Source organism: Carassius carassius, chromosome 26 (assembly GCF_963082965.1).
Source record: "Carassius carassius chromosome 26, fCarCar2.1, whole genome shotgun sequence".
NCBI classification, from domain to species: domain Eukaryota; kingdom Metazoa; phylum Chordata; class Actinopteri; order Cypriniformes; family Cyprinidae; genus Carassius; species Carassius carassius.
This window is the reverse complement of record NC_081780.1, coordinates 12675994-12691334: the sequence shown is the minus strand read 5'-3', so window position 1 is coordinate 12691334 and position 15341 is coordinate 12675994. Positions and strand designations below refer to the sequence as shown.

Sequence of the window (15341 nt, the reverse complement as noted above, 5' to 3'; positions counted from 1 at the left end):
AGATCATCTCTCTTGTCACACAAGGGGGAAAAGCTGAGAAGGGCTATTCCATACATCTCATGGATTATGCAATATGCACATTTCTGCATAGAAAACGAGCTTGGGTCATCTACTCCTAACACACTTCACGTACACACTTCACATACACACTACCACATAAGCAATATTTAACAGCCCTGAAGGCAAGCCAGGGCTCCTTATAACCATACACACACACATTTTCCACAAATCTTCAGGTGCAGTTTCAGCAGTCTGTCACATTTATTCACAACTCGTCTCAGCAGACCTTTATTTTTCTACCGAGATGCTAATTTATGATGTTTTAATGAGCTAATGATATTTTCTCTCGTTACCATAAATTTAAGGCATTTTTTATTATTTATTTGTAAGTTTTCCTTACTTGGTCCCCATTTTGTAAGAACAACTTGACCCACAAAGACATTTACTCACACATTTCCTCTTGTACTCACTCATACTCAGGCATGCAAGCGTGAGTAACTTTGAACATTAACGTCAATGCCAGCTTGAAGGAGAGCCAGAGAGTGCATACATGGGCAGACAGGATGTAGTGACAGACAGGCCGTGTAAATACTCAGTCTGCACAGACACAAAAATCCATCCACTTCCAGACAGGATTGTCAGGCATCTGCATACATACAAGAAGACATCTAGCTCACGCTGCACTTCTCATGCACACATACAGATGTGTGCAAACACGAGATGTCACCCTGACTGTGTGTCCTTGGCCGCCCTTCCACTCGTTTACGGGATATCCCTCTAGGCTCTTGACGGACACTCTTTTAGGCAGGTTTGTGGTTCACCCGTGCAGAAAGAAAGCCATAACACTTCCACTAGTTCCATTCTCATGGGGGAAGCACTGTGTATGCATGTTTGTCTGCTCGGACTGTAATTAGATATGACATTGTGAATTGCATTACTGCAGATGAACACATGCTTGGATACGCAGTAGAGAACACAAATGATTGTGTTTGCAGTTGTTGCACATATGGTTTGTGCGCTTGAGGATTTTTTGAGGATTTCCTATGCATTTGAGGTTGAAGGACAGTTGCCCTGCAGTTGCACAGAGACATCTGCCCCCCGAGGGAGACTGCAGACCAAGAACGGACTTTTTTCTGCTTGAGTTGATGGAAGTAGTGTTTTCTGTTCTTGGTTCTGCAATATCGCAGAATCCTTTGAAGTGAAGAGATCTGCTTGCAGTTGGCAAATCCTTGTCCAAAACACGAAGTCAAAGGATATGGGCCAGATGGTTTTAAGCTGATATTAAATCATAATAGGCCATATTTTGCTAATAAGCATTCTTGGCCTTACTGTGCACGAATCATGTATATACAAAGATTAAAAATTACGACAAATAATTGACAATGCTCTATATATTTTACAATATTCAAAGTATGGCACAAAATGTGTTTAAAGTACAAATATGCCGTCTTATACACTCAATTGAGTAGATGAACAGATGGGTAGATAGATGCAAGGGTGGATGGCATGTGTTGATGGTTGGGTAGAGAAGATAAATTGATGGATGGACGAGTTGATGTACAGTATGGGTGGTGTGTAGGTGGATTTATAGATAGAAAAATAGCTATAAGTCAGGTTCCTGATTTCTTCGTGAGATTGTTTTTGATTTATTCTTCCAGAAGTTTCTAAATATATTATAAAAATAAAGGGCTTCTTTTTATTTGCACTCCTAGTGACAGTATATTCTGAATTGTAGTGAATTGAGTCCCTGGGGAGCCTGGGGATATGACAGTAAAGGAATACATAAACTGTCTACTTGTCCTTTAAATTCAGCAGTGCTTAGATCTAAAAGTGTGTGTGTGCATCTTTGTGTTGAATGATATTGCAGTTCTGCTCCTTCCAAGTGGAGTTAGACATACACACACAAGCATGGCATTTCCCTCTAGCCTGCTGACATTCACTCCTTTTTGGGAGTACAAACCCTCCACCGCCAAAACGTTTAGTAGCCTCAACTCGGCTGTCGCTTCAGGTGTCCTCTCTAATCGCCTGACAGTAATTAAAAAGAGTGGACCTTCTCTTGTGCGCGCCCACTAACATTTGCGGAGAGCAGACGCTCATGACTGTGTCTTTAATGCATTTTTGGCAGTGGGTGGTCACTTCATTCCTGACTAATAAATGCTGAATATTTGTATCTTGCTGGCAGAGTTTGCTGCCATCCGTTTTGTTAAAGAATCGTGTCATTCCAACCCTTCTCACGGCCAGTCCATAACCAGACTCCAGCAGCATTACAGCTGCTTTTTATGTGACAACTTCACTGAATCCATTTAAGCTCGTTGACAGCTTTCTTCTAAACCGAGACACATTTTCAGAGGCTTTTTGTCTTATTTGGTTCAAGTGTATTGAGTTTCTCACAACAACGTCGTCCAGAAATGCGTCCAGAGCCTCCTGGGCCTAAAACCCATCATTATACAGCATGATAAGACCACCTCAGAGAACCCAGGCTTTCAGCAAATGATGTTCTCTCGCTCTTTCCACCTGCGTTTCTTTCTTTCTCAGGTCATTGTGGCTCTTTCTCTGTCATGCACACACATACTCCTGAGAGAGCACAGTAGACAGGTTTAAGCCAGCGGTTCTAGGCTTGGGGATTCAGCTAACGGCTCATCAATTTTCTTTATTACCTGCTCTGAAAAAAAAAACGAAGTCCTCAGTGCAGGGAGAGGCTATTCTTAAATCTGCTGCCAATTCCCCTCCTAAATGCATGCACTCACTCTTCCTCCTGTTTTTACGCTCTCATTCCCCACTTTTTCTCCTTGCAAAGCTGCTCTTCTGTTCATTCAGATTGCTGATTTATTTGCCTTTGCGACCTTGGGGGCATCAATTTCCATCACAGTCTGCATGTGGTAATGGGTTTGTAATGGGTGAACTTTTACAGAAATGTTCTGGGTTCAATACAAGTTAAGTGCTGTCAACAGCATCTTTGACATGCTGTCAATTTACCATGGAAAATAATTTCACATTGTCCAGAACAGTGAAAGTTAAATGGAAGGATATACAGTGTTGATTTTTGTTAGATTTTACAAACTGAGGGGCAAATATTAATTAACAGTATGCCGTCCGTAGAGACTAGCTTGAATCTGTAAGATTCTTTTAATATAATTTTCTTGCTTTCTCTCCCCATCTTGTTGTCATTTCATATGTATTTGACATGATTCCCTCAAGGCTTCAGTGTTATCTGTCATTGAATGCGGGCAAGTGTAGCAGTTGTATTATTTGTGTGTGTTCGCACACTTGTTCGCCCAGGTGCTTTCATGCGTGTGAGTTTCTGTTCATTCTTTGACATCCAATCGCCTAAAGAGTTGTAGTGGGCCGTTACGTTAAGACCCCTCAGCATCAATCACACACAGCTTCCCTCCATTGTCCCAGACCATCAGTCTCTCATGACGACCCCTCCTGACCCCCGTGGACCCGTGGGTTTAACATCCAGACATAAATCTGACCGTGCTGGACTGTGCTCAGAGCCATTTTGGGTTGCGGTTACAGAACGCCACAGGCTCCTTGACAGAAAGATCCATTTCTTCAACAGGGAAGCAAGTGGGCTCTTTTTCATGTGCTGTCAGTGTTTGTTGGGCCAGAGAGTGAAAGGAAGTGGCTCAGAGCCTGTCGGCTTCTGCGATTCTATTAAACATGGCAGCACATGGCCAGGACTACAGTGCACGCTCGCACAGGAAACTCAATCAAGAATCGATCAAATTGAATCTGACTCAAATTGCAGTGTCAGATTCACCTGACAACTTCCTGTTTAGAGTAAATCAGAGTCGGAGTGAAGGGTCACAATTTGAATGTCTTAAACGGATAGTTCACCCAAAACTGAAAATACTGTCATGATTCAATCACCCTTAAGAGGTTTCACAACCATGTTGTTGGCTTCCATGGAACACAAAATAAAAAATAAAACATTGAAGGTGGAACTCTTTTCCATTACACGAATGCTTCATTCATATAGCTTTGTGTGAGTTTAAGTTTTGATATCACCACTCTCCTTGGCATGTTCATGCAGTAATGTATGATTCATAATATTTTTTTAAGTAAGGTGTTCCAAGTAGAGCCCTGCACGGGCCTCAAATTTAGGCATTAGCCCTGCCTGTGTCCGACATCTTTTTTTTCCCCCTTCTCCCAAAATAGCTTGTACCATTTTTGAAGGTGAAAGCTCTCACCATTAATTATAATTGCATGGAAAAGAGCCGCCAATACATTCTTCAAAAAAAAACATCTTTTGTGATTCACACAATAAAGAAACTCACAGCTTTGGAACAACATGTGGGTAAATAAATGATGCCGATTTTTCATTTTGGGTGGAACCATTTCTTTAAACTGCACTTCTATTTGAATGCAGAGTTCTAGAGTGATTTATTTCGCTCTACTTAAACAGACAGGCATTTTGTCTACCCTGAAGGAGTCGCACTGTTATGTAAACACATACTCAGGCTTCACTTCTTTTCATCTTTCTCTCATGCGCTTCTCTTTCTCTCTCCCATCATGCAACTCCCTTTTTTCAGTATTCCCCCTCTCTCTTTCTGTCTCTCAACAGTGCCGTGGGCTTGCAGCCAGCCATGTTGTTTGAGTTTGTGTGTGTGGGGGGGGGGGGGGGGGGGGGTGACTGGTTTTAGTGGGCTACCAGGCCTCCTCCAGGACGTAAGTGTCCCCCTGAAGAGTGACTGTTAATGTCAGTCCAGTTTTCTTCTGTCATCTTTCCTCCTTTTTACTGTCCAGCTCCTCAGCATCTCCATGTGTAAAGACAGCTAAACGCCCATGTTTGTCAGATGCAAGTGAGTCAATGAGCAAAGCTGCGAGAGGTGGAATATTTGATCCGAAAAAATGAAGAGGCTGCTTTTCAAGAGATGAACCGTAGCCATGACAACCGGCATCAAGACATGCTTGGTTAAACTTGATTATTTTGCTTTTAATTTGCACATGTATTTGTGTTAATTCCTTTGCAGAAGGAAACGGAAAGAACCTCTATTAAACCTCTTTAGGTCAGGGTTGCGTAAACGCAATTATCAGTTTATTTGATAAATGGCTTTGTGTGAAGTAGACTTCACTTGAATTTCATGTCCTTCCCGGAAGCCCTCTGTCATGACTGAGTCTGATTAAAACATATGTCGCATGTGGTTATTTCATGCGGTGAAGTGTGGGCAGACGGCAGGTAGGCAGGCTAGCTGGAAATAAGCCGCTTTAAATAGCTCCGCTTCTAGTCTTTACGGCAAATGAATACTGATTTGGAAGGCTTTTATTTTAAATTTTTCTCAGCTTTGTACAAACATCAGGAGGTTTGTTCAGAACGAAATATTAGAACTCCTCCAGTGCATTTGATTATGCAAAAAGAAATGTTGTGTCTAGATATGTGCAGAACAGTTAAGCAGTTCTTAAAGAGCTGATTTAGCTTTAGTACACTTGCTGGTGAAATGGCAATTCACCTTTTCTCTTTTCTAATGAATGTTTTAGATTACATAGTGAACAATTCACCCATGCAAGTTTCATTTATTTTATTTATTTTGACCTCCTAAACTCAGTCTTCCGGTGAAATTATATACTTTTCTTGTTCCCCATACCAGACTTCTCTAAACATTAGGTCTGCTGAAATCCGCCCCTTTCTTACTATCGACTGCAAACTTGCATTCAATGCAAGTCTGCTGCCTTTAATCTAAACATCTTATGAATAGGACCAAGTCACATTAATTATTTTGTCTTACTCCAAAGTGCATCACAATATGAACAATGATTTGTTGCTATTACGGTTACATCCAAACTTTGAGGGAAGAAGAATTTACAGATTGTTCAGTTTGCTGACACCCATTTAACTTTGTCAGGTTTTTGGTGTTTAATAAACCAGATAATTCTGGTGACTGTCTTTTTTTTTTTTTTTTTTTAAATGCCATTGTCATCTTTTTGCAGTCTTTTTCTAATAGCTGTGTGAAGTCAGCATTGGAGCAGAAAGTCTGAGTGTTGTGTAAGGTCCCATATGCTGCCGTGTTTCCCCCGGGGGCATCATCCGTGCGGGTGGGGAGCCGCGACATGCATGCCAGACCCCTCAGAACCAGGCTGTTTTGTTTGCACAAACAGGCTTTATTTTCATTGTTACTTCCCACAGAAATGGCGCTAAACCGCTTAGTGCATGTTTAAGAGTTCTGACAACAACACCACTGCGACGAGCCAGAGTTTCTGGTGATTTCTTACCTTTACTGTGCAGAAATTTCAGGCTGGTGGGAGTTTGTAACGGCTGACAGGAGGGTGGTGACATTAGCGGTGTAAGCCGCAGTATAAGCCACGCAACCGCCACTGCATCCCAACAGCTGCTGTCGGTGATATGAGGCTGAAGAGAAGCTCCCCACATGCTGACATCTCACAGCTGTTGATTCCCAAAGTGCCATGCCACCTGGGCACTTTTAATGCATAAATTTATCCGCTAAGTAACCACATCCAAGACTCCATGTCCACCTCTGCTCCACACACCCCTCCCCTCTGCGTTTCACCCCAAGTCACCCCATCCTAAGTTGAGTAGATCGGAAAATGCTGGATTTATCCAGCTTATAGTGTGTTTTTACAGATGACTAGTATGATTATGCTAAGTGAGTTTATAGCTCTAGCTCAGTGTTTGCAGGTTAAGTGGATGCTGACAGTGTAGGTCACTTAGTTGATGTTTGTCAGCATCTGTGAGTAGATTGATGTGGACTTTGGAATGTGTGATGGATGGTCAGTCTGCCCTTTGTCACCCCATGGACCCATGTGTTTGAGTACATTTTAGCCAGAAAAACTGTGACAGTGTTGTTTTTCGACAGTGTGCTTTACAGTCAAATTAGCGTGAAATGTGTTTCTCTCTCTCTCATGACACAGACGTGCTTTTACCTGGAAAATGTGTAAGCTGTCGCTGGTAGTTCTGGTTTTAATGCCTCAAGATTGATATTTGCTCAGACACTTGGAAGCATTCATGTGAACACATTTGCAGGTGTAAATGTGTGTTTAATACCTCCCATCCTACAGTACATTGGTGCAACATCCCATTAGTACCTCACATTTATAAGTCTTGTTAGTATACACAGTATCAAAACATGGGATAATTGGACATCTGGATCCCATGTCCTGCTTAGATGTGTGCATGTGCTGGGGTCAGAGGTTGTTGCTATCAGATGTCAATCAGGAGTTCAAAAGAGTAAGACTTAGTGCTGTTGTCATTCATGAATCTTTCCACGTTGATTTTCTCTCCTCTTCCCCCAGTCCTCTAAGGGTGCACGTGCGCATACATTCTAAGCTGCTTCACGTTTTAGTTGCGAACAGAATATGATCGCATTCCGTCATGCTCTTGCTGCTTTTATTTAAATATTTAATACAAATAAATGTTTGTATTTGTATAGTACTTTTCAAAATGCACATTGTTTTAAGGTATTGTGTAAAAGCTGTGTGCTCGGATCTTGATAAATGGGGCATTGCACTTTTAAGGAGGGACACTAGAAGTAGGCACGTATTGATCCAGTGCAAATATTTTAATCAGGAAGGTGCTCTAAATGATTTTTTTATATATAAATAGTCACTTCAAGACCACTTACTGTCACTATGAAATTACATATTGTATTGTATTTACTATAATTATAAATTATTTACTTTAATATCTACATTTTCTCAAAAAATAAAAATAAATTCATAGTCAAACAAATCAGAAAATAATTCCTGAAGATTGTAAAACAACTGTGACGAAACCTTTTCTGCTTGGATCATTCTCTTGCGATCGCATACTTTTTTTTCTCTATATCAGTGTTGTTGCTTTTGCATTGTATTTCTGCAGTGACTGAATCATAATATCATTGATATAGACAGCATATCCATCTGCATATGGCGGTTTTTCGTAAATTGTATGTAAAGGCATGTCTGCCTTGTTAGTCATTCCATACTGCTAACAGCTTCATCAATATAAGCAGACAAATCGAGCGGACGGGCATCATGGGTCGTCGAGTCAGATTAAACACCCTGATGATGTATCCCACCTCTCAGATTACCATTCAGTTTTTCAGACTGTATAGCACCTATACAGTCTAGCACTGCAGAACCCACACATTCAGTTGTATTTGGGACAAGCCCAGTCAAAATGGTGGTGTGTCTCCTGTGCTTACAACCAGTAGAGACTCTAGAATACAGTGTTTACTCAAAATAGGTGAAAGATAAGTATGTTGACTTCAGTCAAGTTATTTTTAAGTGTTTTTTTCCAAGTATTACAGTGGAATACAGAGTCTCCCTGACTGCTTGACAGATTTACTGAAGCATGCCCCTCTTTAGAAATGTGGATCATTTCACTTTGAATAACTGAAGCAGTGCAAGGAAAAATTGCATTCAGATTTTCCCAGAGTATAATAAACCATCTGGTTATTCCTGTACAGTATTTGTTCTGTAATGGAGAGAAATATAAGTTTTGGCTTTAACTATGCTTTTTTAATGGCCAGTGAATCTCTTAAATGAGATATTTCCAGTCACGCTGCTGACAAATGTATTTTTCTCCCCGTCATCGGACTCACATCTTAGTATTCCAAGTATCCAATTTATGCAGCAGCTTCTGAGTTTAAGTGGACTTTGCTAAAGACGTTTGTGTGTGTTGTGTGAGTGTGCCTTATCATTATGCCTAATGCAGAAGTGTAAGAAAGAGGCTTCTCTTGAATTCATGAGCTTTTATTTCCTAAGGTAACTTCATTATGAATATAATGGATGCTAAATTGATTTACCAAGTATAATTTGATTAATAATAAACATGGCTTTATTTTTATTTTTTTAAGCTTTATTAGATGGCTATGTGACAATGAAATGCTTTATTTAAAAGCTGAATTAGTCCAAGTTTTACTTTATTTGTTTTGCTGAAAAAAATACAGCCTGCTTACCTGCCTCGAGTGCAGTGAATTATGGGTATTGTAGTTCTTCTCCCTGGCTCATTGTTGTGTTTGATGCATATAACTCTCTTGGATGTAGATTAATTTGGCAGGTAAAGTTCAGTGTGTACCGGTAAAAACTGGGACTATACGTTTGCTTCTTTCCCTTGGGCCCTGTGTGTTTGTGTGTATGCGCACTGGGTGTTGATGGGGATTCGCTCTCGCTGGGCGGAACACACTCTATTGGAATTGACACACTGTCACCTTTCATCAGCGTTTGGAACGGCCCCCTCCCCTGAACTCGGTGTGTGAGAGAGGCAGTTTTTATGAATGTAACTCTGCTGTATCTTTAGTCCCTGAAGGAAGTCTGACCTCTCCTCAAGTGCTCAACACAACAGGCACGGACACACTAACATACTATTGACAAAAATTGCTGCTTCCAATAACAGATCCTACTAAGAAATCACACACACTACATGTTAAGGTCCAATTCTTGCTATTAACAAAACATTAGCTATGAATTTGCCTCAAACTCTTAATTTGCTGCTTATTAGTAGTTAGTGAGGTAGTTAAGTTAAAGTATTGGGTAGGATTAGGGATGCAGAATATGCTCATGCAGAATGTGCTTTATATGTACTAATAAGCATACAATGTCATTAATAAGCATGTTAATAAGCAACTACTAAATAGTGAGAATTGGCCCATATGTGTTACCATAATAAAGCAAAAAGCCACTTGATAGCATGCATTACACTGATTTCAGCTAAGGTCATGGCCTAAACCATTCAATGTGGAAATATGAATATCACGTAACCTCAGTCAAGTGGTCTATTTTATTAATAAAAATGTTCAATAAACAATTTATCACAATTTTTTATTTAAAAAAATTCAATTACAGTTAACTTTGCCAAGCTTTCCTTTGCCCATTTTATCTGCAAAAATGTCCTCATAAAGTGGGCAAATTTGATATTTTTATGTGGGCTGGGATGAATTCACTTTTCTTTTATGAAGTGAAAGTGCTCCGTAGTGTCAGCCAGTGGAAAAGAGAACCTAATTTGAATTTATATGAATTGATTTGAATTTTACAATTTATAACATTAGTGTAACATTTGTACAATGGTCACTGTTGACCTGAATCAGTATAAAAGTATCATCTGTATCCTATCATGATACCATGACACTATTATAAGTGTCCAAGCCACAACATTTTATCATATGTTTGTATAATTTCCAATATAATTGTTTAAACTCTAAAACTAACTTTTCTAAATTCTACCTCATAAAATTGTGAATGGCAACTGTAGTTAATGAAGGATTGGTTTATAGTGGTTTTAAGGCGAGATGAACAGTGTTTCATCTGCATAAATATAGGGTCTTTGTAGTTGCAATTTAAATAGCTGTATTCATTTTGAATATGTGATCACAGGTGTTTATCATAATTTTACCATAGTTTCAAACTGGATTTATCCGATCAGTGTTTAGAGTTTCTCATAAGGCCATGTTAGAGGCTCGTATTTCTGCTTCTGTTGATCTGCTAATGTGTTTTTTGTCCTTTGAGGATTGCAGTTAGCGTGCAACAAAGCTGTCGTCCCGTCTCTCACTCTGTCACACTTGTTTTTTTGTGGCTTATTGCTATGGATTTAGGCCACAGGCAGCTCAATGACAGAATACATCACAAATCCTTTCTCTTCATGACCCCGCCCAGCAGCAGTCATATACCTGCACTCATGTGGAACAAAACCAGAATGGTTGGTTGCTCACAGAAGGTCATTTGCCCAGGGTGCAGTGTCTTTCTTTGAGTCATTGTGTGTGTTTGTGGCATCTTTTGTGCTTTTGCAGCAGACGATACATGAGAGTGGGTTTTTGCATATGTCTGCCTGTTCACGCGTGTCTCAAGTGCCCTTGCCTCGACGCCGCGTATCAGAGGTCACGTGGCCGCAGGAAGCATGTGGTTTGTGCTGACCATCGGTGCCAGAAATGACATTGTGACAGTCGGCACTGTAACAAGTGTTGACACTCAAATCTGGGTGACTGCGATTGTTCCTCCAGGTTTGATTATAACTTCGTATCACTGTGCAAGGGCATTGTGGGTAGTGGGGTCAGACTAGCGCCCTTGCTGTGGAGTGGTTTGCGGTTTAAATCTTCATTAACCCTGGCGTTTTCCCCAAGGAATCATTTTCCTCCATGTTCCCTTGTTTTTTTCACGACTCGGGGGAAATAATCAGATGTAATTGGGTAGTTTGACCCTGTAGTTTATCATTTGGTGGCTGGTTTTGCAAGGCATACTGCATGTCACCAGCTGTATTTTTACATATATCTGTGTTAATTCTCAATCTGGTGGTGAAATTGGCCTGTAAATGTCGGCCTTGCAGTCCTGGTGGACATTATTAGCTAAAACCAGCACTGTGAGGAAGCGCATATAAAAGTCTGGTTTGTAATTAGTTGCCTCCTGCTCTCTGGGAGAGAGAAAATTAATGGAATAACGGGGAAAACTTCAATATCTGATGGAACATCATTTGCTAATAAAGCCTCTCAACTGAAGTAAGGGGTGGTTGCGTAAGAGACTGTTAATTTGTCGTGTTTGTATTTCATAATAGACTCAACCTTCAGTGCTTAGTAAGCAAAACAAACTGCTTTGACTGCACGCAGGAGCTCTTTTCTTGACATTTCATAAAGCATTGATGAATTAGAACTTCTCATCCTTAGTTTTGGCATGTTGCTGAAATCCGCACTCAAATTTGTGATTTGCAGCTGCAATTCTTAATGAGCTCGGTCTTGCTTCATGATTCTCTGCCCTCTGGCGGCGTTGCTCCAATCTAGCCAATACCGCCTGTCATCCGTGAAGAGCAGAGGTCATTGTGACCTTCTCACGGATGGGTAAATAGGTTACCGACCCATCATGTGAATGTGAAGGGATTATCAACAAATGCAATGTTCACACTGATGCTAGCAGATTAAACCATTTTGTTCAGTCTGAGGTTTTAATAGGTTTAACTGAACATGTAATCAAAATAAACACCACTTAATAAACAAAATGCTATGTAGCTGTGATGTATTGGTAATTTTTGGATCCTGGTTTAAATTTTTTTTCTTGTCAACAGCTCTGGGCCAATTATGAAGAGAAACCAAAAGAAGAGGTGGCTCAGCTCACAGAGCAGAAGGAACGTGTGGCGAAATACAAAGCTGTCTATGTCACCGAGATCACAGATGGACTGCACTTCTACGCGCAGGATGTGGAAACCGGTGAGTGCTGCCCTCATTTCAAAAACCAATGGAGAAACAGTGGCGTCCATGCAAACGTGGTCCAGTTAGTCCCTGCTGGTACATGCTATAACTACAGGCAAAAAGCATCTTGCTCCATTGACAGACATTATAAAAAAATCTGTAAACTCATGTGGGAGATGGATGGATAGATAGATGGATAGATAGATGGATAGATAGATGGATAGATAGATGGATAGATAGATAGATAGATAGATAGATAGATAGATAGATAGATAGATAGATAGATAGATAGATAGATGGATAGATGTTTAGTCATGTGACATTTATGGCTTAGGTGATTGGTCTAAAATGATGAAAGATATCACAAAGACACGATGATATCAGAATGCAAGTCACATTCTGCAATTGAAAATGGGAATGCTAACAGTAAAACGGTTAAACAGTCTGCAGCAAAAAGCCTTCTGAATCACATAATTTAAATTGGCTTCGTTCTTTGTTTAGATGACGAGCTCTCGGGGTTTTACACTAATGAGCATCTAATCCAACTCCACATTCAACCAGGCATGATTATGACATCATACCTGAAGGGCTTTCTTCAGACTCCTGATAGGATGATTATTAAATGTCGCCGCTCCAGCAAATTCCAGTTAGGAAACATTGCAGGTTGTGTGTGTTGCCCTCTAAATGCCCTGAATGATCTCTGTGCTCAGTATGATAGCACCTAGTCATTAAACATGACATTTAAATCACCCTTGGTAGTAACCTAGTCCATGATAGGGCAACTGTTCTGAGATTCAAATAGCTGTTTTAGTGAACAAACACACTTTTTCTCTCTTCCATTCATATTTTCATATAATCTTATATACATGTGCACATACACACACCAGAAGAAAGATCCTAATTATGCACACACACTGTTGTTTGTTGCATAATTTGGGTCTCGCTACATGTTCCAGTGGCAGACTTCATTGGCAGGACCATAAAATTGACTTCCGTTGTCTCTTAATGTGTCCTAATTCGCAAATTAATTAATTTGCATGAATTTATAATAAATCTGAGGCTTGCGTTGCCAGAAGCGTGACAATCCTATCGCTTTTAGTGTGGCGTTTAGCTTCAAATAACTCCATCTCAGATACCCACAGGTGTCAAAACATGTTTAAAAACAACTAAGAGAAAATTTTAGAGAAAAGGCTGAGATTCTGGCCAACCTCAATTTATGACTTTTGTCCCTCAGATGACCTTTAACCACTGCAGGTTGCCCTGAGAGGAAGTGAAGATGGCTGTGCCACGTCTAGAAACCATCACACCAATGAATACCAGCAGTCACACACACCAGTCACACACACACATACACTCGGTTCTTTGTGAGGTAATTACTCAGGTGATCTGGTTAGCTGCAGGAGAAAAGCAGGTCACTGCAAATATAGTGCAAAAACGGAGGGAGACGAGATGGAAAACAGGAAGTAGTGAGAGAAGATAAGACAGAAAAATGCTGAGCTGATGCAGTATGTTTGCAGCTTTGCACTGTTTTAGCTGTTTTTTGTTGTTGCTTTTTTTGTCAGATGAACCAGAGTGTGTGCATCTTTTTCCTTGTTTAATTGGCCAATGTTTTCCACTGAGAGGATTGGAAATGGAGATGGAGGGAGAGAGATGTCCTCGTTAGAGAAACAGGATTGTTATTTTCAGCTGAAAGTCATTCCTCTTTCTCTCTCTCACACTCTCTCCAAACTGTGTTAAGGAGGTCTCATTCCTTGTAGAGCACATCAAAGCAGAGCCCTATAAAAACCTACAAGCCAGTCGCTTTGCAATTTCATTACCGGTTTCTCACAGTAACTTCAGAAAGACAGGAAAATCCGAACAGGGCGGGCATGATTTTCATAAACACTTTGAAGACGAGCCTTTTGATTATGACATAAATTTTTATGTCTGCAAATTTCACATCTAATCTAATCACTTTCTTCCCTTATGGTGGTATTGCAGAAAGGAATGTTGGGAGTTTCGTATCATTTGAATTTTCAAAAATTCAAATAAGAAAGATGGGAATCATTTAAATTTAAAAAATTCTAATAATATTAAAATACAAAAGTCATCACTATGAAATCAGATCACAAATACAGTGTGGATGTCAGGAGTTCATGTGAAGGTCTGATTTATGAATAAGTGTGAGGTAAGGGAGGACTGTTCACATTCATAATATAAAAGTATATAAATAATATAATTTTATTTCATTTTTTTAATTAATTATAGATTATACATTTATGAACATTTTTTACTTGTGCATTTATGTATTACCATATTAAAAACAAATTCTGTGGCATTTAAACATTACACACTTAATCTTTACAGAGGACAACCACAACCATGTTCTTAAGTTTAGACAAGAACAGAATGACCATAATGGATCATAATTTGACAGTCTGATGGCCAGATAGTAGCCCATTACCAAAGTGGTTGCAGAGTGCACTGACTTGCTTTAAAAATAATTCTTATTCTCAGATTCAGTTTTATTTGCAGTTGTTTTTACAGATTCACTGCTTTTATCATGATGAAACTGGTAGCGCATGCATTAATCAGTACACGAGCTGCAGAGCCATGCAACACTTCATTCATGTTTTTGACAACTTCAAACCAGATCTGAAGAAACGAATGGAATATTACTGCTTGTCACACTGTAATTCAATCCAGTCACATGTCTGTAATGTGTGTTTAGCCACTGTCTTTGTCAGTGTAAATAACAGATCAAATCAAGGTTTAATCAAAATTCTGAACACGTCTGTAACCTCTGCATAGTTCTTTTTCCCTGTGCCTCAAACCCGGGTGGTTACAGGGTCGTGTCGAGTGAAAATAAACCGCTCTGATTGATTTTGTGGTATCACAGGGCTGAAGCTGCCATCTCTTATGAGCATTACGCAGTCTGCGGTTAATGCACAGCCCGATGCTGTGATGATCCCAGCTCACGACTTCATTTAAAAGACTCTAAACACCCACAAATCGCCTTGATAACATCTCCGGTTTCCAGCACTCCATGCGGAGCAGGGAAAAGCTGCCGAACTTTCTCTCTCGCTCTCTCTCTCTCTGTCTTTATCAATTTTTTTCCCTTTTCTCTGTGTTTTTTAATTAGTTGGATTTAATTACTCAAAGTGTGAGATCAGTAGTGAAATGGAATTCCTTGGGCAAAGGAACGTCTGTGTGTATCTCCAGAGGCCGTGTGTAATTTCTCTCTGGGGTTGG

General features: G+C 40.0%; 1 protein-coding gene across 1 annotated transcript in view; it reads left to right on the top strand.

The window, feature by feature from the left end:
• The window catches only part of LOC132105846 (staphylococcal nuclease domain-containing protein 1-like), a 55078-nt gene that overhangs the window by 15074 nt on the left and 24663 nt on the right, over positions 1-15341 (top strand). Inside the window, exon 2 of the mRNA XM_059511289.1 lies at positions 11987-12128. The gene's annotated coding sequence lies outside the window, so the exon portion shown is untranslated. The remainder of the gene's footprint in view (positions 1-11986; positions 12129-15341) is intronic.